Below are 23,258 nucleotides of genomic sequence, written 5' to 3'. Positions count from 1 at the left end.
TCAAGAAAATGTCAGAGTATCTTGTTTATTTACATTTTTTATGTTTCGGTTCCTTATAATTACAAATTATTGTCCAAAATGAAAGTCAAATCAGAAAGATGGGGTTGTAACATAAATGTGGGCCTCCTTTGAGTTCCAAATCTTGAATACAATTAATTAAATTGTAATATACACAGTCATAATGCGATCATCAATGCCTCGTTTTTTATGGATCTATTTTGCTTATGGACCTATCTTCGCTTTGATGACACCTCATTTTACCTATATCAACAAACGGTCCCCAAACATTAACAATCAGTGAAAACCCCCCATCCTACCATCTCTTTGTATGACATTTGTTATTCAGGTTAACCCTGTCTATGTATTCCTTTCCACTCCTTCTGTCCATTTCTGTATCCCTTACCATCCGGCCATGCACCAAAAAGCACTGAACATCAGGACAAAGGTAAGCATATCAAAAAGGTACGAGAAAGGAGATTGTGAAAGGAGGGGGTCAGCCAGGTGACGTCATCTGGGTGCGCTGGGAAGTCCTGGTCGGTTATTTAGGCTGCGCCCCAGGGGCTTCAACCTCTTTGTCCCTTTGGGAGGGAGGCTGTTATGGGAAGCAGACCATGGACCAAGAATTTGTGTGAAAAAGGCCGCTTTTATTGGAACAGGTGCACATAACAATTTAAAACCTTGGCAAAAGCCTTCCAAAACGAAACCTCACTAAATAAACCACATACCTAACCCCACAACCCCGCACCCTCCCCTAAATTTCTTCGAACCCGCCCCCGCCCGTACATTACAACATTTAAAACAATACCAAACATTACATTACTGTATAACCCCATATAAACCTCTAAATCCAAGCCTTCGTTAAACAAACTCCCCTGCCTGCCCCTTTACAGCGATCAATCACCCAACCTGTGTAACCGAACTAAAAATAACCAACCTAACCTTTTCCTGTCGATAACCCAACTTAACAAATTAATCAACCAAACTCTTGCAAAACTGTCAAAATTCAAGTAACCCCCGCACTGCACCTGCTCCAAGCGACAATTACATAACAAAAACCCCTGCACACCTGTTCCAGAAAAAACCACCAGAGGAAAAACCCAAATTGAAGAAAAACAAATAAAAGGAGAAAAAAGAGATAAAAAGAATGGAACATTTTTAGGGAGGGAGGGAGGGAGAAAAACACCAACAGCTAAGCTCCCAGCCACCAGGTCACCAAACCTAAAATGGTGGCTGGGAGCAGGAGCCCAACAGATTTATAATTGGGCTACTTTTGGGCTATAAATAAAATAGCCCAAACGCAAAATGGCCGGCGTGAGGCAAGCCCCCCCTCCACTAGCCCCTCCCAAACCGCCCAGAGGGGGACCTCTCTGCGGTCGGCTGCCCCCCCCAAACCCCCTTGGGAGGGAGGGTGGGGTGGTAGCAGACCACGGACCAAGAATTTGTGTGAAAAACGACGCTTTTATTGGAACAGGTGCACATAACAATTTAAAACCTTAGCAGAAGCCTTCCAAAACTAAACCTCACTAAATAAAACATATACCTAACCCCACAACTCTGCCCCCTCCCCTAAATTTCTTCGAACCTGCCCCCGCCCGTACATTACAACATTTAAAACAATACCAAACATTACATTACTGTATAACCCCATATAAACCTCTAAATACAACCCTTTGTTAAACAAACTCCCCTGCCTACCCCTTTACAGCGATCAATCACCCAACCTGTGTAACCGAACTAAAAATAACCAACCTATCCTTTCCCTGTCGATAACCCAACTTAACAAATTAATCAACCAAACTCTGGCAAAACTTTCAAAATTCAAATTACCCCCGCCACCCAGAAAGAAGGGGTGGGGGGGACACTGCCCACCCCTCTTTCTGCCCCCCACATAGAAGAACTTTTAAACTCCCTGACCATGCCCTTGAACGTTCACACACCTTGACAAAACATCCCTAATTTCCAGCAAATATAGATCCATCCCAAGCCTGGATAAATGCACTCCATCATCCCGAAAAAACTCCACCGCCTCAAAACGGATTTCTTTGTGAGTCACTCTCCCAAAACCCAAACTGTGGCAAAACCTAGAAATCTCAGCATTCACTTTCCTCCGAGCCCTATCAATAGCTCTGGGGTTCAAAGCCCCTCTCCAAACCCTCCGCGGGACCAATTCCTTCCACAAAACATGGCATCCCGACCAGCGCTCCTTCAACAGTGCCAAATCCCTTTTCATTGCCCGTAGTAATACCACACCCTTTACTCCACAAAGATCATTCTCGCCCAAATGTATCAACAAAATATCCGGGCACTGGCCCCTCACCATTGCATTATTCAAACACGGAATAAGGTCCTGCCAAAGCATTCGCCCTTTACCCTTCTACATGATTCTAAAAAGATGCTCATTGAAACCCAACATTTTCCCGAAATATCTTTTGCACGCTTGAACCTGTGCCCATTTGATGAACGAATGCCCTACAATCCAAATCGTCAACTCCTTTGAATGGGGCCCAGCCACAGAACCTGAAAAGAGAAAAAGAGAATGAGACTCATAAAAGAGGGGTTGACGCATACGCCTCCCCCGAGTTAACTCTCACATCTGTTTTAAAACAGTCTGACGACCAGCGCCCTAGCCGCATAATTTCCCCCTGAGACCAACCCCTATTGTGAGCTTCAGTTGCTGCCCCTATCCTAAAAGAATGCGTCCCAAACAGCGCCCCGTCCAACCCAATCCTCTGCAAACCCTTGCGCAAAACCATACGCAGCTGATAATCTGTTACCCGAGCGCCATTGAGATGTTTAAAAACCAAATCGCTCCCAGCCCCACCTGACAAAGTTTTCTATTGCCTTGCCAACCGCAGAGGACAAGTAGAACTAGGAGCTTCTGCTTCCAACCACACACCCTTACCCATGCCCCGCTGATAAGTTTTCGAACTGGCCAGCCAAATGTTCAACCTTTGTCAGAGAAAAACACATCTTGCCAGCAAATTCCCCGTTTATATTTAGTACCTAAGAGCTCAGAAACCCGAAAAGCCGCAAAAAACATGAACGCCATAAGGGTGGCAAACAAAGAAGACTCAAAATCATTCCTGCAAACCGCAGGTAAAACCTCCAACAAACGTGCTAAAGTCTGCCAAGAAAGCGGTGAACGAGACAGAGAAACACCTCCCCGCTCCCTAGCCCAGCCCTCAAGCATCATCCTACCCACTTCCCCAGCAGAAGGGGAATAGCCCCAAAAGAGCTTACCCATGAAAGAAATTCCTGCCAATTTCCCGGCAATAGTGACCCTGGACAAGCCTTTCTCTATGAGGTCTAAGATAAACTGAACAACATCCTCAGAACGGCGCCAAGACTCCTCCCTCCTGCAAGCTCCAGATGCCAAAAATTCCTTCCACGCCAGAGCATATGCTGCCCGCGTGGACGCAGACAGGGAACCTACCACCAGTTGAAATACCCTACGTTGCCTATATACCAGAGGTGCTCCTGCATCGGGGTCGGTGTCCTGTCCGCCTCCTTGGCCAGCCAATGGAATCTCCCCCACTGCGTACGAGACAAAGCATCTGCTATGTCATTGTCCACACCCGGAACGTGTAAAACCCTGAATTAAATGTCATATCGCAGACAGCCCAGCACAAACACTCTCAACAACTTCAAAATCTGCTCATCTCTCGCTGACTGCCTGTTGACGATTTCAACCACTGCCATGTTATCCAAACGGAAAAGCACCTTCTTATGCTCCAGCTCCTTGCCCCAAATGGTCAAAGCCACCAGTAGCGGGAAGAGCTCCAAAAAAGTAATGCTCCTCCCCCATTCCTCCAAACCTGTGGCCACTTCTCTGCGCACCACCTTCCCTGCCAAAACCATCACTGCCTGCCGCATCCGAAAACATTTGGACATCCCACTGTACATCCTCCTCTCTAGCCAGTGGCACTCCATTAAAGGAGTGCAAGAAAACTGACCACATACGTAAATCCTCCTTCACCCCTGCCGACAAGCGCACATGATGGTGAGGTAAATGCTGTCCTGCCAAAGCACGGCCCAGGCGCCTGCAAAAAGTCCTTCCCGCCCTGCAAAATTAAGATGACCCAGTAACACTTGAATGTCCTTCACCGTCACCTTCTGTTTCGACAACATTCTGTCAAGCAAAGCCAGCATTTTGAATTTTTTTGTCATCAGGCAGACGAGCCTGCATTGCCACAGAATCAATCGCAATACCCAACAAGCATTGGCATAGCCAATAGGTCTCGCTTTTGAGACCTTATAAGTGTTTAGCCATGCAACAGTTGCATAACTAAATACTTATAAGGTCCCAAAAGCAAGACCTATTGGCTATGCAAAGCGGCCGTGCGGCCGCGAAAGTGAAAGTGATTGCGATCACACATCAAAGCGGCCCTGCGGCTGCGAAAGTGAAAGTAATTGCGGTAAAGCGTGGCGCGCGCGCCCGCGCACATGCACTGTAGCTCTAGGCTGGCCTGGTAGCACTTTTTGGAGCAAACTCAATAAGTCTCGCCAGACCAGCGCATGCGCTGGGTCAGGCGAGACCTAAAAAGGATAAAGCTGTAGCAGGCCCCATTGTCTTTTCTGGTGCCAACGGTACCCCTAGCTCCTCCATAAGCTTGTGGAAAGTGTCCAGAGCACTCTGGCACTCCGCGGAGCCCGGAAAACCAACAAAAGAGAAATCATCCAAATAGTGCATGACCAAAATGTGACCTGTGCGCTGCGTGAAATACCACTGGAGGAAGGTGCTGAAAAGTTCAAATAGAGCACATGACACAGAGCAACCCATCGGTAATGCCTTGTCCACATACCATTTGCCCTCAAAATGGATCCCCAAAAGAGGCCAATCATCCGGATGGACTGGAAGCAACCTAAAGGCTGACTTGATGTCACACTTTGCCATGTCTGCAGTTGCGCCCGCGGTCACCACTAGTGACATAGCCACGTGAACTGAGGAATATGACACTGATGCAGCCTCTTCGTCAATAAAATCATTTACCGACGACCCCTCTGGCCTTGACAAGTGCTGAATCAGTCGGAACTGTCCTTCTTCTTTTTTAGGCACCACTCCAATAGGGGATATGATTAAATTCTGAACTGGCCAATCATTAAAAGGGCCTGCCATCCTCCCTTCGCGCACTTCCTTAATCAGTTTCTCCCGCACAACCGTGCTATGCTCTGCAGCTGATTTCAAATTATCACCCCACCTTCTGTGCATTGGCCCCTGGTAACCTAAATGGAATCCCCACTGAAACCCCTCCAAAAGTGTCTGTTTTGCCCCCAAATTCTCATACCCCCGCAATGCCTCCTCTAGCTGCGCCAATCTAATTGGCGTAGGAGCTCTTCGGCCCAGCACCCTGTGCTCCCCTACCCCCGCTTCCCCCCAGGGATTTCTGCAAGGTGTCAGATGACCCTGCGCTCGACTGTTGCCCTTGCTGTCCGCCTGGTGGTCTGACGCCCCAACAATTAACAAGGGGATGTCTTTTTCCACACTTAGAGCACTCATGGCGGTACTTGCAATATTCCAGTGTGCATAAACCTTTGTTGAAATCCCAGCATGCTTCAATTCCAGTTTGTGTCGCGGCTGCGCCTCCCACCCTGCCCCGGGTGGGTTTCCCCTGAAAGGGCCGGTAAACTGAAGGGAACCCGCTGGCTGTGAAAATGGTCTTGCCCCCAGGAGCCGCCCCCATTGTATGCTGCCACAAGTCATTATCCAACTCTCCCCATTTTGCTACAGAGTCCCACGCCATACGTGCCCGGAACTCTTCGTCATACTGTGCCCATGCAAAACCACTACCCGTAATTTGGGCCTTCCTTATGACATCCATATACTTAAAAATAGCCATGCAGTGCTCAGGAAATTTCTCGCAGTAAACGCTGGCGTAAATCAAAAATGCCGCTGTCCAATTCTCAATTGTCAACAGTACTTTAGGGCGCTTGGCTAATTCATACTCCTCTTCTTTAGAACCCTATTTAGACCTCACCTCCCTATAAAGGAGTTTTAAAATCTCCACGTATTCCCCTTTCCATATGCGCTCCTTCTTGCCAGCATTAAATGGGCACCCAAAGGCTTTGACACCCCCATGTAAGGGAGCTTCTTAATTTTCAATTCTTTACTTACCAAGGGCTCCTTGCCACCCGCTGCATCTGTGTTAGTCCCACTCTCAACCTTAGTAACCAGCACTACTCCCCCATCCCCGGTACCTACCCCTGTGTCCTTAACATACTTTCCCTTATACAATCTCCCTTTTTTCACACCCCCACTCCCCTCCCCCCGTCCCCACAGACACCATTTTAGGTTTGGCCTGTGTTGTAGCGATCTCACCTGGTTCTAAAGAGGATGCTCGGACGGACTCTGATCGCCGCGCCGACCTCTCATATGAATCCCTTGTAGGATGAGCCCTCGCCGATGGGCCGCGCTCTCCTTTGGCTTTTACCACCACCGGCTGTTTTTGGGGTACCGCCCCCGAAACATGTAAAAAACTACGAGACACATGAGAGGGCCCCCCCTCTTCATAATCCCGCAATTCCCCTTCCTCGGTGCTGTCCTCATCGTAGTTAAGCAAAATTGGCTCCTCCACCTGCAACACCTCATTAGCAAATTCAACAGTACGGGCCTTACCGGACCCTGCATGACCCAAACTGGCCCCAGCAGCCCCTGAGTGACCACCTTGCGGGGGAGCCGACTGTACACGCCGGTACTCCCCCATCCGTTGACTGGCATGACAGTACATTTCATTTGTGAAGGCTGACCACCGTGATCTGCCTGACGTTGGGGCCAACGAAGTTGCGCCGGACCTTCGTGTGCTGGCCGCGACGGGATCCCCCGCTGGTACGGAATGTGCCGCGCAAGGCCTCACCCTCCCTTTTCCTCAGCGTAACTGGGCCGCGCCTCGCCCTACTGAGTCCGCTGCGCTGCTACACTTCCTACCCTGTAAAGAAAAATGTTGGACTGGTGTGCTGGGTCCCTGGAGACTATCTGATACACTTGCCCCTTGACAACTCAAAAAAGCCTCCCTAGGCCGCCTTCCCCTAGAAAAGCCAGAATGAACCATACCAATCGGAGGCGGCGAAACCACCCCTTCCTCGTCCCCACTCCATTCCAACATCGCCTGAACCACCGCAGATGCAGAACCCACACCCTGACCTCCCCCGCGGACCAACGAACTTCCTAACCCCGCACGCTCCCTTCCTCTAGCTCCAACCCCCGCAAACGACATCTGACCTACACCCCTTTCGCGCCCCTCGACCTGAGACACCTCCAATGCAATATAAATAAAATAGCCCAAACGCAAAATGGCCGGCACGAGGCCAGCCCCCCCACTAGCCCCTCCCAAACTGCCCAGGGGGGGGACCTCCCTGCGGTCGGCTGCCCCTCCCCCAAGCCCCCCTTCGACCTATAGGAGCTGCAAGGGCACGTCGTCAAGGAGGAGCGAGGTTTCCCGTCTGCAGCTTGCGGAGTGCGGCTCAGTTGGTGAGAGGGGGCCGAGCCATAGTGGATCACCCGCATAATGGAGCGCGTTATAATAACCACCAATTTAAAGTTACACGTATCTTGGTTTAGAAAAGGGAGGCCCTGCTGCGAGATGCTGCGCAATGCGGGTGGCGCGCCCTCTTTCTTGGAATAGTGGTAATGAACTGATAGCTTACAAGAGTCCAGGTGCGGGTAGCCAGGCGTTGAGGCGCACATATGGGGGAGCGCTGCTGGGATGCATCTTGCTGCGGTCGCCGTTGCAGGTAATAGATGCGGCAAGGGGGCGGTGCCGCGGCCATGTGGGGGTGGCAGCGGTTATGGTGGCTCGCTGCTGCTTTTTAAGAAATATAGAGGGGAGCAGTTAGCGGTGAGGCTACTCCTTGCGGTAGCCTGCTTAGAATGAGGTGGACTTTCGCTTTACACGACGCTGCAATGGGCGGGGCTGCACCCATATGTGGGGGGCGGCAGTGATAGTGGCTCACGGCTGGTTATGAGGTGAGCATGTAGCTATGAGGCTACTCGTTGCAGTTGCCTGCGGGTAATGAGATACTGGACGTGGCAAGTGGCGGGCTATGTCCGTATGGGGGTGGCGGCGGTTATCGTGGCTTGCTGCTGCGTTACAAGATACATAGAGGCAAACAGTTAGCGGTGAGGCTACTCGTTGAGGTAGCCTGCTTGGAATACGGCGGACTCCCGCTTTACACGACGCTGCAATGTGAGGGGCCACGCCTGCATGTGGGGGCGGTGTTAACGGTGGCTGGCGGCTGCGTGGGGGTTCGGCCTGCTGTCAGGGGCCCCTAGGTCAGTCCAGTTCACTGGGTGATCAGCAAGATAGGAGTCCAGGAATCGTAAGGGATTCTGGAACTTCATATTGCAACAGGGTAAATGGCTGTACAGCAAGAGAAAAAACATTGATAAAAAAAAAGATGGGTTTCATCCTGTGAGTCCGAGGCTTGCAGAGATGCGCGCAAGACTTTGCCTGCGCAGTTTCTTCTGTCTCAATATGACTGAGGCCATAAAAGCCAAAACAGTGGCGCAGCTCACAGAAGTACCTGGCAGCCCTTAGACATACGGGCAACACCTCCTCCTGCCTGTATTGTGTGGCTGGTAAAGTACATATGGTGAGAGGGCGGCGGTATGTAGAGCTGCAAAAGGGGGCGTGCCCAGGCACTGGGAGGGGCCAATAGGGCAAGCACAGCACACAGCCTGAATCAGTAGCCACAGCAGTGGGTGAGTCAATAGCTCAGGGCACAGCTGCCCACAGCTCGGGCCAGGCAGCGGAGGGGCCAGTTCTTAACATGAGTGTGGGCGCGTTAGGGCAGAGTATTATGGCGATTTCAACTACAACAGCATCTGTGAGCTCACCACAGGCAGGGGAGCACCAGCAGTGATGCAAGCAGCAGGGAGCGCTGCGACTCACCAGTCCCCGGTACTGACAAGGAGAGTGCCAGGGGCTGCACAAGCAGTAGGGAGCGCTGCGACCCACCAGTCCCCGGTACTGATGAGGGGAGCGCCTGTGCCACCACCACCCAGGCCAGGCACGGCGACAGGAGCAAAAGGTGGGTTACAAGTAGCGGGGAGCGCGGCCGCCCAGCAGTCCCCGGTAACAGTGAAGGGGGCCCAATGCCACTGCCACCCGGAACAGTTTTGGCGACAGGAACACAAGGTGGAGTGGTGGCGCAAGTGTGGACACAGTCTGGGGGGATGCCAGCGACTGTGGGGTTGGGGGTAGCGCAGCCTGCTTCCACAGTGGCGACAGTGGGTGCGACTGTGGGGCACTCTCCTCCCATAGTGACCCCATTGATATTTGGGTCTTCCTCCTTGGTGCTGGCCCCTTCTTCAGCAATTACATGGCACGTACCGACGTAGATGCGTGAGAGGATTCACAAGGGGGAATTTGTGAACATTTTTGACTTGATCAATGCAGAGGTAGTCCCAAGTAGGCCCAGAACAGGAAAAGAGAGCGACTTAAAGCCGAAAACGGTGTGGGTGAAGTGGTCCTTGAGGAACTGGGTGACGGGGTTTTCCATTTATGCGTCGATTTTGACTGAGAAATCACCATCGATAGCCCCACAATTGTTTGGGTACATGTCCCATTAATACTGTGAAGCTCCCTTCCCCAATTTGTATGCACGTTTTCACGCATCTCCTCAGCAAATATAACAATAGCAAGGACGCGTACATGCTGTACTATGATTTCAGGGACGGGTTCCGCATTCCCTCCTACGCACCCCCTACATCAGTCCCACCCAAGAATCAATTGTCAGTTCTGCAACAGCATGAGCTGGTCTGGAACAAGATTATGAAGGAGGTGCGGGCGGGGTGGGTGGCGGGCCCCTTTAGTTCTCCACCGTGCACATCATTGGTTTGTTCACCTCTTGGGCTGGTCCCAAAGAAAGAGACAGGCAAATTCCGTTTAATTCACAACCTCTCTTACACCGCTGGGTTATCAGTAAATGATGGGTTGGACCAGACGCTACGCACAGTGCGATACACCACCTTTGACGAAGCCATTGCAAAACTGCAGAAATTGGGCAGGGGGCACATAAAGGCCAAGTAAGACATGGAGGTGGCCTTCCGCCTTTTACCCGTCCACCCAGAAGATACTTACTTGCTAGGTTTCCCTTTTGAGGATCATTACTTCCATGACTTGTGCATGCCCATGGGGTGTTCATTCCGTGTTCAGTGTTTGAGACTTTCAGATTCCTTGAATGGACAGTGAGGGATTTAGTGGCATCGGACGATGTGGTGCATTACCTAGACGACTTCTTGTTCATGGGTCCCCTGGATGCCCGGGCATGCGGGAGGGCCTTGCAGGGCTTCCGGATGTTGGCACAGGCCTTGGGGGTTCCATTAGCAGAGGAGAAAACCAAGGGCCCCACAACATGTTTGTGCTTCCTGGGGATTGAGATAGTCTCGGTGGTAGGGGAGTGTAAGTTGCCACAGGAGAAGGTGAGGTCGTTCAGGGATGCGGTTAAAACCTGTTTATCGGCCAGGAAGGTTACGCTGTATCAGCTGCAGGTATTGGTAGGGCAATTGAACTTTACCTTAAGAGTGATTCCCATGGGGAGAGTCTTTTCAGAGAACATAGCGCGAGCAATGACCAGCCTAAGGGCAAAGCACCACCACACAAGATTGTCTGCAGAGGTCAGAGAGGACTTGGAGATGTGGAAGGGTTTCCTAAATAATTTTAGTGGAACACTATTGTGGCAGAAACCGGCACAGAGCAGCAAGGAGATAGCCCTCTACACAGATGCAGCGGGCAGCATTGGGTTTGGGCCAGTCTTGGGTTCCAGATGGTGCATGCAGTGTTGGCCAGGGGAATGGTTTGCCTCTGGGATCACACGCAACGTTACCTTTCTGGAATTGTTTCCCATCATTGTCGCCTTACACATTGAGGGGGCATCAATAGCAAATACCAGGATAATTTTTTGGTCTGACAGCATGTCAGCGGTCAGGGCAATTAATAATCAAAGCGTGAAATGCCTTTGGGAGCGGCCGTTTCTCAAGACTCTGATTCGCTTCTGTCTCTTGCAGAACGGGCATTTTTCTGCCAAGCATGTACCTGGTGTGGATAATGCAGTGGCTGATGCTTTATCTCGATCTAAGTTGGCAGTTCAGGGCACGATGGCCGCAAGCGGACAAAGTGATGGAGAAGTTCCCAGAGGAGTTGTGGAGGCTTGGTGCCCCATTGCGACAGACCTAATTGCAGCAGCGCTGTCACCCATGACAAAACGTATGTACGAGAAGGCATGGGGGGTGTATGACGCAACGTTCAGTTCAGGCAATGAAGCAAAAAGGTTCACCCCCAAAGGAGTTCTGGGTTTCCTGGTAGGGCAGAGGGACGAGGGAAAATTGTTGCTGCTAGTGAGGCTACAACTGTCCGCCATTGCCTTCTTTGCCGGGTTAAAAGGGGTCAGGGATCCCACCAAGGACTTTAGGGTACAGAATGCCTTCAGAGGTTGGGAACGCATGGTACTAGGCGTACAGGAAAACAGGTGACCTATAAACATGGAGAGGCTGGGGAGACTGTTGGGTGTCTTATACCATGTGTGCCTGTCCCAGTATGAGGTAGAGCTATTCAGGTTCGCATACGTGCTGGCCTTTTTTGGGGCCCGCAAATCTCAGAGTTGGTAGCATCCTAGAAGAAGTGTGAAGGGGGGATGGGCGTGGTGGAAGTATGCCTGGAAGTTGGGGCGATCCATCACAGGAGGTCAAAAACAGACCCGCTAGGGAGGGGCGCATGGGTGCAAATATATGCAGCGCACAACACTGCGTACTGTCCAGTGGCATTGGCAAGGGATTACTTCAGGGGACGACCCGTGGTGGCCTCAACTAAACTTCTAGTTCACAAGGATGGGTCACCGCTCACATGATAGCAGTTCACCCAGGTGTGTAGGTGGGCGTTGGCTTATTTGGGTGAGGATTCAGCACAGTTTAGCTCCCAGTCATTTCGCATAGGGGCAGCCACCAGAGTAGCGGCAATGGGCCTGCCAGCAGAGGCAATCAAAAGGGTTGGCCACTGGCGGTCACCATGTTTTGAGCGGTACATGAGACCAAGTCTGGTGTAAAGGGAGGAACGAGGCCCAGGGCCCCTCCCCCCAGTCATGGTCATAACAGCAATTCTCTCTGTCTTTCAGTTGATGTGCGCAGCCCAGTACACATATGTGGGTGTGGGCATTCCTTTATTCGCAGAGTGGAGCAGCAATTCCGTGGGTCCAGGATGGAAGAAGCACAGGGGGTCGCTGGGTTCGCACACCACTGGATTGGGGTGGGGGCGTCTAAGACTGCAGGATCTGTGTGGGAAGCTTGAACAAGCAATAGAATCAAAAGCAGTTCCCCGTCCGGTCATTTTAGTCATTCACGCTGGCGGGAATGATATGGTGCCGCTAGGCAGGCGAGGGGTGAGGGACGCTTTGTTCGCAACCATGTCTAGGATCAGACAATACTTACCGACAATGTTCATATTATGGTCGGAAGTAATACCGGGGGCGGTATGGGCTGGTGGGGCCCCAATGAAGGCAATGAACGAATCGGTAAAGAAGCTGACCCATTCCATCAAACGAATATTAGCGGGTTCCACTATGGGCGCTATTCGGCATAACTTGCACCAGCTAGGAAAAAAGGAGCTGTTCCATCAGGATGGGATGTATCTCTCGGCAAAAGGGCAGGAGATCTTTATCCAGACTATACTGGGGGCTATCGAGCAGCACAGTCAGCGCCAGGGGGGGAAGGGCGAGTGCGCCAAGGAGTTTCTCACGCTGTGGCGGAGCACTTACAACAACAAAGGGGGATACACAGCAATGGAGGTTCAGCGACTGGATGGACCCCAGGAGGGGGTAGGATCAATGTGTGCAGAGGGTAGGTGGGTAGGAGGGACTGACCTGCTGGTGGTCCTGGACTCTACTGCCCTAACCCGCAACGTATGGACTGAGTAGAATCTTGGGGAGGCTGCCTGTGTTCAGGTACCCCGTGGGCCGGTGCGCTATGTGGTGCCCTGGATTTCAAGTCGTGCAACTGTTTACTGTGGTGTGTTGGGGCCTGCTGGCACAATGTGCGCAGCAGAGGGGGTGTTTGGTGGGCCTACATGGCCAAGTTCAAGTGTACGGCCAAGTTCAAGTTCAAGTGTAATGTCGTCCCTAATTTCCTCACTGCCTTTGACATTTTGATGCTTCTGAAGCGTGATGCTGTGTATATTTTTATATATCCAAGTAGGATATGTTTACTCTCGTTTTGGTTTGTGGTGAATTGCATGGTTTGATGTGAATAAAAAGGCTACGCCTTGGACAACATACCCTGACTGTGAGAGTTCGTGGGCACAGCGGGGAGGAAAGATGATGGAAGTGGGGGAGGAGGGAATGTCACGTTGTGCGCCTACTATGGAAATGTTCAGTCATTTACGTTTCTGAAAAAGAGGACTATATACTTTACTAGAGGGGAAATGGAATACCCACCAAAACTGGTGGAAGTGTAGGAGTAGGAAAAGTTAAAAAAGAAAGTTACAAGTGCGTTTTAAAAATTCTTTGCTTTTCTTTCCTAATGCAAAAATATATTTTTTGAATATTTTGGGCATTGAAAATGCAATTAATAAAACTTCCCCGGGTTTATTTCTGGAAAGCTGCACCTGGCTCTTGGTTCTGGGTGTAACCTGGAGTGGTTGGTGAAATCTAGCCTTAAATCTGCACTTAAAAGAGGTAGCAGACCAATGGTGTACATTTATGACTGTCTTTGAGAATGAGGCCTTAAATCTTTATAAAATTGGTTCAGGGTATATGGTGTGAGAACTTGAAGGACTGAGAAAAGCAACAATTTCCTTGGATCTGCAACAGTAAAACATTAACCAAGTCTTCAGGATGTTCAGTGGAAATATGCATGCAAAAAAGAGGCTCGTGGGTTTATTAGGAGAGAGAAAGGTAAAGATTTAATTCTGGAATGCTCTCACAAGACGCCGCATCACCATAGTATTTTGCAAACAGATTAACTGCCGCTTAAGTACTTTTCAGACAAGTTTTGGAGTGTGTTTGTTAAAAAAATGCTTGGTGGGACCAAATTGGGCAAAAGGCGGAGTTAGCTGCTTAGGGAATTATTTTGAGTTTTGCAGATGGGATAGTCCATCACAAACGTGGCAGATGTCCTGTCTGCCGTATTACAAGTGCATCATAGCCTATTGAACTTGTAAATCTGAGGATGGGATATCCGCAACGTTATGATGGCGTATCTCACCCACCAGACTCTAAGGGACATATGTAGGTAGCCCAATACCGGTCGGTAACATCCGTTTTTCGGTAAATATACCGTTACCGACCGGTATTTAGGCTTTTGCTATGTAGGGGGAACATTTCAGGATTCGGTAATTTACAGAATCGGTAAAATTACCGATTCGGTAATTTTACCGATTCGGTAAATACCGAATCCTGAAATGAGATGTAGGTGACACTCAAATGAGTGATGTGTAGGGAAAATAATTCGGTATTTAGCACCAAATATATGTTGGTGCTAAATACCGAATTCATTGCAAAAAGCAATATTTTGCTGGACTAACAGTGCCATGTGGCAGACATACATGCCCTTAGGGCATGTATGTGCGCCACATGTGTACACATGCAGGAATCAGGGGTGCAACAGGGTGTCAATGTGACACCCTGCCACCCTTGAATGTGCTCCCCCCATTACCGAATCGGCATTTACCGATTCGGTAATGAGGCATGCCTTCCCATTGATTCAATCAATGGGAAAGTAGGCCTCATTGCCGAATCGGTTAATACCGATTCGGCAATTACCGAATTTCTCCGATTCGGTAATATTTACCGAATGATTACCTACATACGAGTTACCACTTCTTAAATACCGAATCGGTAAAGTTCGGTATTTAAGAAGTGGTAACTTGTATGCTACCTACATATGGCCCTAGATGAGGCCCTAAGGGCCTGATTACGAGTGGGTTGGTTAATTCCGACCCGTGCGTAAAGCCCTGTTTACGCACGTGCGTAAAGCCCTGTTTAAGCACGGTCAAAGTTACGAATTTGATTTTATTTGACACATCCGATAATTATCAGATGCGTTAAATAACTCAACCTTTGTTAAATTTCAGCAAGTTAAACCTTCTGAAATTTAACAGGAAAAATTGTACAGTATTTACCATATCATGCATATTTTGTTGCATTAAACACCAAAATCCACATATTATTCCCCCACAAACTCAAAATAGGTGTTCTTGATCGCACAGGATAAATAACGTACTCTGTGACATTGTTATTTATCATGTGTGATAAATAACACCTAAACTCTTAATCAGGCCCTAAGTCTTTTGATACTGTTTGATGTAGGTGATGAATATGATAGAGTGTTCCACCACTATTCAGAACTTTAGGGTACCAGACTATTTGATTTAGCTATTTAATGGATAGCGGAGAAGTAGTCAAGAAAGACAGTCATGTTCGACGATTTAGACTGAATCAAGAGCTGTCCTTTAAGAATTTTGAACTTGTATTTTTGCACTCCTTGTTATTCCAGGTGAGGAGGGGAAAGGGCCTTCATCCCATGCAGGCTTTATTTTTGATAAGTGTATTGTATTAAAGTATTGAAATAGGTTGGGAAAGTGATTGCCAAGTGAACTTTATAATCCTAATGTGGGTTTATTATATTCCAGTTTATGAACTTGTTACTTTGAGCATAATTTGAAACACAGAACACGTCCTAACAACACATGAGGTAGTTGCTTGTAGTGAGAAAAGCATAATAGCTCTGAATACTTTTGACATTTCAAAGATAATAATTGCCCTTTAGTACTATGAAGACTCAGAGTTTCATCAAGCTTTATGGAGTTGTAAACTCAGAGATGTATTGAAGGTATATCATATTCAGGGCACCTGGAATTAAGCCATAGGCCAGGACTAGGGTTGACTAAATAATGCACTGAGAAAAGGCAAATTCTGCATCATAATGCAGAATTCTGCATCATTTTGTGATTGTATTACTTCATTATTTTGTCATTATAGTTTGGCTCAACAGCGCAGCTGTAGCTAGAAAATTATGTGAGAATCACTAGAGAGGGGCTTTGGACCCACCCACATGTTGGTTGCCAGGAGTACAGGATTTGATTGGACAGGAATCATGTACTTTCTCAGACTAATTGGCATCACAATAGCTGCAATGCCAACAGTAAATATAACTGAATAGACTCTGATTTTTGTTTCTCATACAGTCGTGATCTCTCTATATTCCAAGCTCTCCAAATTTTGTCATTTTTGTGTGACATCCCCTTGCTTCATATATCAGTTTCCCAAGTATGCAAGTTTTGCCCATAGTGACCGTCCACTTACAAACTGTTGGGGCTTCAATGCTCTGGAATGATGTGCAATGTATCTTCTACAGGGAACCAATCCCGGCTTTGGAACTATGTTTCCCCCTGGATTAAACCTTCATTATGCACTATATTAAGCCACTGGAACCAAGCTATACCTGACTGAAGTGCCCTAATAAGGGCAAAAACGGTCCTGGGTTACTTGTGTTCTGGTTCAGGTAGGAACTGGTTAGCATTTCAGGCTGGATTGTTCCCATGAGGAGCAGGATCAAACCTGATTTGCATATGGCTAGGTCCAAACTGAGGTGGCATCGTGGGTGAAAAGCAATGGATTGGGATGCGGCCAGAGCGATTGCCAGTGGCTGAGATTAATTAAAACATTCCATGGATCACCTTGTTGTTTTTGCATTTGATGCCCTCAGTGTGTCAGATATGCCCAGTTGTGGGTCCCTGGCTCACTGTGCCACAGGAAATAAGCTATACCTAGCTGATGAGCCCTAACAAAGGCGAACCTAGTCCTAGGTTGCTCTATTTTGGTTCAGAGAGGACATGGCCTCACAATTTCAGGTTGAATTGCCCCCATGAGGAGCAGGGTCAAGATTGATTTGCATATGGCTGGGTCCAAACTGAGAGGGCATGTTGGACAAAAAACAATCGATTGGGATGTGGCCCATAGCTAATGCCAGAGGCTTAAATGAATTCAAGCATTCCATCTATCACCTTGTTGTTTTTGCATTTAATGCCTTAAGTGTGCTGGGTATGCCGAGACGTGTGTCCCAGGTATCCTGTGCCACTAGAACCAAGCTATACCAGGCTAAAGAGCCCTAACAAGGGCAAAACCGGTCCTGGGTTGCTTGTGTTCTGCTTTAGTGAGGACCAGGACTGGCAGTTTGGGCTGGACTGTTCCCATGAGGAGCGGGGTCAAGAATGGTTTGCATATGGCTGGGTCCAAACTGGGGTGTCATGGTGGGTGAAAAACGATGGATTGGGATGCAAACAATGGATTGGGATGCAGTCCAAGTGATTGCCAGTTATTGCAAGCATTTCATCCAGCACCTTGTTATTTTTGCATTTGATGCCCTAAGTGAACCGGATATTCCCAGACATGGGCCCTGGCCTCACTGTTCCACTGGTACCAACCTATTCTTGGATGTAGAGCCCTAATAAGGATGAAACAGGTCCTGAGTTGCTTGTATTCCAGATCAGAAAGGACCTGGTCTGGCAGTTTGGGCTGCCCTGTTCCCATGAGGAACAGGTAAAAGATTGAGGTGGCATGGTGGATTAGGATGCTTCCCAAGTGAGGGCCAGTGGCTAAGATTAATTCAGGCATTCCATCCATCCCCTTGTTATTTTTCATTTGACGTGCTATGTGTGCTGAGTATGCCCAGATGTGGGTTTCAGGCTCACTGTACTTCTGGAACCACGCTATACCTTGCTGAAGATCTCTGGTAAAGGCAAAACCTGTCCTGGTTGCTTGTGTTCCAGTTGAGGGAGGACCTGGCCTTGGAGTACTGGCTAGACTATTCCTATGAGGAGCAGGGTCAAGACTGATTTGCATATGGCTAGGCCCAAACTGAGGTGGTATAGTGGACGATAAACAATGGATTGAGATGCGGCTCAAGGTTTGCCAGTGACTGAGATGAATTCAAGCATACCGTCCATCACCTTGCTGTTTTTGCATTTTACACCTTATTTTTGTCAGGGTCTGACTATGGCGCCTGCAGTATCCTCTTTCGTGACGATGTGCCCTAAACTACTGTTCCCAGAATACCTGAGGAGGAGGGGGCTCCCATTATTTCAGGCGTAATTGCATGTCAGCCGACGTGCGTAATTTCCTACGGTGAGGAACGGAGTTTCCTCGCGGCCCCAGGATCCAGAGTTCTTCCGTGTTGGTTGGAAGAACAAACCCTTCAGGTTTCATATTTTCCCCAGCCGTCTGCTGGCTGCAGAGCGGTTCATTCGTTGTTTGGAGGTTGACTCGCGGTGAATTTCGCACCGGAGTCAGGAGAGAGAGTCTTCGGCACCGGGCTCTGGGAGAGGCGTTCTCGTCTTGGAAGACGCGTCGGTGCCTTGCTCTTTTTGTCTCCGCGCCCTCGGCTACAACGGCTGTTGGAGTCCTGACACTGCACGGGCCCGTGCAGCTGCTTGATTGCGGGGAACCCAGCACCGGACACTACTCGTTTTACTGAGCGTTCATGCTCAGGAAGGTACTGTGGTGGGCTCTCTAATTTCTACAGCAACCCTTGGATTTGTTTTTTTCCGGTGTTTGAAAGCAAAACACCGGTGTGCTTTATTTCTGTTTTGCTTCCGTTATGCTTCACTTGGAACATTTGTGATTTCTATGGGATATATAAGTGATCTTTCATTTCATTTATGGACTGGAGAAAAGAAACATTGACTAATAGAAAAGCCTGTCCTTTGTAATTCTTGTGCTGAAGGACGCATCTGTTATCAAGGAGCAAAACTCGAGCTACGAGCTCTGCACTACCTACCGCATAGCCTGGAGTCTCTTCCTTCTTGTTCTTTTCTTTGCCTCTGGGTTTCTTATTAAAGGGAAAGACAACCACAAGGGTATGTATGATTAGGGGAGTTGGCTTAATGAATGAGAGGAAGGGGGAGCTGTGTAAGGTATTAACAAGTGTGTTCTTTGTTTTAGGTATCTCCGCATCCAGTGTGAGAAGAATCATCACTGAGTAGTGAGCTGGATAGTGGAACACAGCTGCCGGTGGAGCTTGGTTGCAGGTATTAGACCGCTTAGTGAGATCATATGAGAGTAGCTAGAGAGTTGTATGTATTAACCATTGTGTTTTATATTTTCAAGTATCCCTTTCCCCGCTGTTCCTACCCTAATTCCTTTCCCTCACTTGATCACCTCAATACTCTGTACGACATATGTTAGAGTTGAGGGTGTCGAGAGGTGGACCCCTTTGAGCATCGCCCAGATTCTGAGGATTTCCTGTGGACGCAACAGAATTACGTACCCACGATTATTACTCCTCCCAGTCCGGGCAATTCACAGGGATGGCTTCTCTGGACGAGGTTATGCAGGCATTAGTTGCTGTTCAGCAGGAATTGGTAGCATCTAGAGCAGAAACAGCAGCCCTTAGAGAAAGGAGCGATAGAAAAGCCAGGAATCTGTTCGATGCTTCCCCTCACAGATACAAGTTCACATCCCTCCACCTATACCTTTGGCCGGCCCCGAAAGATATACAGGGGATCCTTTAAAGATCCAAACCTTCTTAACACAGATCATGTTGCACTTTTTGTGCAAACCTGCTTCTTTCCCCAACAACCACTCAAGGGTGGCGTTTGCCATTTCATACTTGACGGGTGACGCGGCCAATTGGGCTGTCCCTCTGGTGAAACATGAGTATTCAATGCTATCAGATTGGAATGCTTTTCTTAGGGAATTTGAAAGGGTGTTTGACAGATGCGCTACCACGTTCAGCACAGACAGAGAACTGTTAGAGTTGAAACAAGGAAGGCAGGATCTGATTACGTATTTGATGAAGTTTAATCGGTTGGTAGCTGAAACCGCATGGCCTGAGGAGAAGCGCATGTCACTCTACTATCAAGGATTGCGGGATGACATGAAGGACGTGTTAGCCCAGATAGACCCCCAACCCACTACTTGTACTGACTTGGTGTACCTTACCTTACGCCTGGATCACTGGTTAGCTGAAAGGGGAGGGGAGCGCAGAAGAGGAGACAAGTCATATGCCCCTGTAGAGAAGGGAAATCGACCACTGTTAACTTCTTCTGAATCAGGACCAGAACCCATGGATGTGGGAGCTATTAGGTCACCTCTAACCAAAGCAGAGAGGGAGAGCCGTAGAGTTCAGGGTCTCTGCATGTACTGCGGAAAAAAGGCCATTTAGTTCGGGAATGCCCTCATAAACCCAAGGGGTCCGGACCTTTTCGGTCAAACAAGAAAGTGGCAATCACCACATTACAGGCTAACGTTGCTGACGGTACCTCCAAGGAGGGAGGAGAAGTGGTGGCATAACAGAAACGGGATTTGCAGCTGCCCTCGTTGGCAGTTTTGGAAGCCCAAGACACAGAATCGCATATTGTGCTTTCCATGACGCTTATAGTACGGCAACAGGTTCACCAAGTATGGGTGATGATCGATTCAGGGGCCACAGGGAACTTTATCAATCAGGGCTTAGTGGAACGTTTGGAATTAAGACGTATCCTTAGAAAAATACCGGAACAAGTATTGGCCGTGGAAGGCAAACCCATCAAGTCAGGACCCATCACTGAACAGACAGAGAACTTATTGTTGATCCTGAAAGGGGATCAACAAGACCACATAGAAAATATAACTCTGAATATTATTGAGGCTCCACAATATGAAGTTATATTGGGAATGCCATGGTTATGGCAACGTTAGTTGCACTGCCCCATCCGGGGTGGTGTCCCTCTATGCGCACAGCGCTGTAGGGTAACGAAGTTACCAGTCTTCTCAAACGAAAATTGAATCAGAGTTCATTTATTCATGATGAAAATATATTTGCCATGTTACAGACTTCATATGTTGTATCACAACGGTACCAACGGATATCCTCTATGCATTTCGGGTGGGAACCCTTCATCAGGAGGAATCCTATGACAAAAACAGGAGATAATGTGGCTTAGCCCCATAGGAGATTACATGATTTAACAAACGATATGCACAAAAAAGAATCGTAATGTTTAAACCATACAACTGGGTGTGTGACATATTCCATCCAAAATATCAAAACTGAAAGAGTATACAGTGTGTGAAAACAAGCAATTGTGAGGAATCACCAAGGATGTTGTCAATATCCAGAAAAGTGGCTGTGCTGACATTCGCTAGTGTGAATGGTGCGACGAAGTGAGGCGTGGTAATGGTAACTCAAAAACAGTGCACGAGTGGGAATTAGAGAAACTTGATAGAAAAAACACCAAACGAGTGGAATTGTGCCGTATATTTCACTAAAATCGGTTCGACGCATGTAGAGAGTGCGCCGTGATAAGGCGCGATAATAGCAATAATAAGTGAAACGAAATCAAACACCAAAGTCAGACAGGGTGATTAGTTGGGGAAGTTACCTCGGTTCGTTGATTAAACGGGCATAGCGAAAATATGCCGGTCCGGAAGGCCGTTAGTTGTGTGGATAGCCATGTTAAATAGGAAGGTAAATAGTTAACAGAAAAAGAGGACTCAAAGTGTAGCGGCCATTTGAGAAGGGAAATGGGCTTGTTGTTGTAACAGTATCAAATCACGAGTGTGAAGAATAGATAACAGGTGAAAAAATGAATCGAAGGAAAAACGAGTGTGTTAACTAATAACGGGAGATTAGTGAGGTGACTGTATGTGAACGCAGCTTGAAGATATCGGATGTTGGTTGGAAGGAATGTCAGGAACAATAAAGTTGGAAAAAATTAGAAAAAAGTTAAAGAACAACAATGATCCAAAGATATATTGGAAAAAACCAGGTAATGTTGGAAAAAATAGGAAAAGGTCAACTAAATAAACACTGAAAGCATTATAAAATTAATTTGAGATAATAGGGTAAAAGTGAAATCAGGAGTGTTCAAACTTTCACGTAGGCATCAATGCAAAGTCAAATGAAGCCACTGAGTTTGCTAGAATAGGTAGGAACAAAAGATGACCCCTTCTGTAGCAAGCGTAGTTGTGATTTGTTGAAGGTAGTTGTGGAAATATTAATGACCAAGTTGTCACATTCTCCTTAATTTCAACACCCCATGGGAAACTGATATGTACTTCTGTACAATAGATGTGACTTCCCTGTACACCTCAATCCCCCATGACATGGGGTTAGAGGCCACGGAACATTTTCTTTTACAATCACAGACTCCTCATGATTTACAAGTTTTCCTAATGGAGCTTTTACACTTCACACTTTATCACAGTTATTTTTGTCACAATAATCAATTTTTTCTTCAATTAAACGGAACTTCCATGGGCAATTGTGCTGCCCCTTGTTATGCCAACCTGTTCATGCACAAGTTTGAGTTGGATCACATTTTGCACACCACACCTTGGGAGAACCATTTGTTACTGTTTGTTCGTTACATTGACGACATTTTTCTAATTTGGAGAGGTTCCAAGACCATCTTGAGGGAAGCGATTGAGAATCTTAATACCATCAACGACAGATTGAAATTCACTTTCCATATCAGCGACACACACATAAATTTTCTTGATGTTTCCATTTATATTGTTGATCAACACATTCAAACCACACTTTACAGGAAGGATACGGACAGAAACAATTTGTTACACTATCTCAGCTTTCATCAGCCATCACTTAAACGTCACTTACCATACTCACAAATTCTCAGGATAAAACTAATCATTTCTGAACCGAAACAGCTTACCCAGCAAACCTTGGACATGGAACGACGCTTTGCCGAGCGAGGTTATCCATCACAAATTTTAGAAAAGGCCATTGAGAAATCGTTGAACAAACAAAGGATATCATTACTGGACACCCAACCAACATCCTCAGAACCACATCCTAGAATGGTTATGGTCACCAAATTTTCAACTGAAAGTTTCAACATCAGAAAATCTATTCTCAGGCATTGGCCCTTATTACGAATGGAGCATGACTTCAATCACATTTTTTCAGATCAACCGTTGTTCGCCTATGAAAGGAGCAAGAATCTCATGGACCTACTAAAACCTACACGCTCCCCACAGTGCATTTCTGAATACAAGGGCACTACACCCTGCCACAACTGTGGTAACTGTAACAACATTATCAAAGGCAACAACATACAGCATCCAACCAAGGGCCATAACATCAAACTTTTTGTGTCAGCAACCTGCGATTCTAAAAACGTCGTTTACATGTTGAAGTGTCCATGCGGACTGCCGTACATCGGCAAGACGGAAAGAAAGATGAAAACACGACTAAATGAACATAAAAGCAATATTCGCAATAACAACCTCAAATCAACAGTAGCAATACACTTCAATGAACACAAACACAATGT

General features: G+C 47.8%; 1 long non-coding RNA gene across 1 annotated transcript in view; it reads left to right on the top strand.

The window, feature by feature from the left end:
• LOC146831522 (uncharacterized) overlaps nt 1–23,258 on the top strand; it is a 31,376-nt gene that overhangs the window by 1,168 nt on the left and 6,950 nt on the right. Inside the window, exon 2 of the long non-coding RNA XR_014961307.1 lies at nt 18,925–19,010. This is a non-coding gene — a long non-coding RNA (uncharacterized LOC146831522). The remainder of the gene's footprint in view (nt 1–18,924; nt 19,011–23,258) is intronic.

Source organism: Triturus cristatus, chromosome 5_1 (assembly GCF_964204655.1).
Source record: "Triturus cristatus chromosome 5_1, aTriCri1.1, whole genome shotgun sequence".
NCBI classification, from domain to species: Eukaryota; Metazoa; Chordata; class Amphibia; order Caudata; family Salamandridae; genus Triturus; species Triturus cristatus.
The sequence above is the reverse complement of the archived record's forward strand: the minus strand, read 5'-3'. Positions and strand labels throughout refer to the sequence as shown.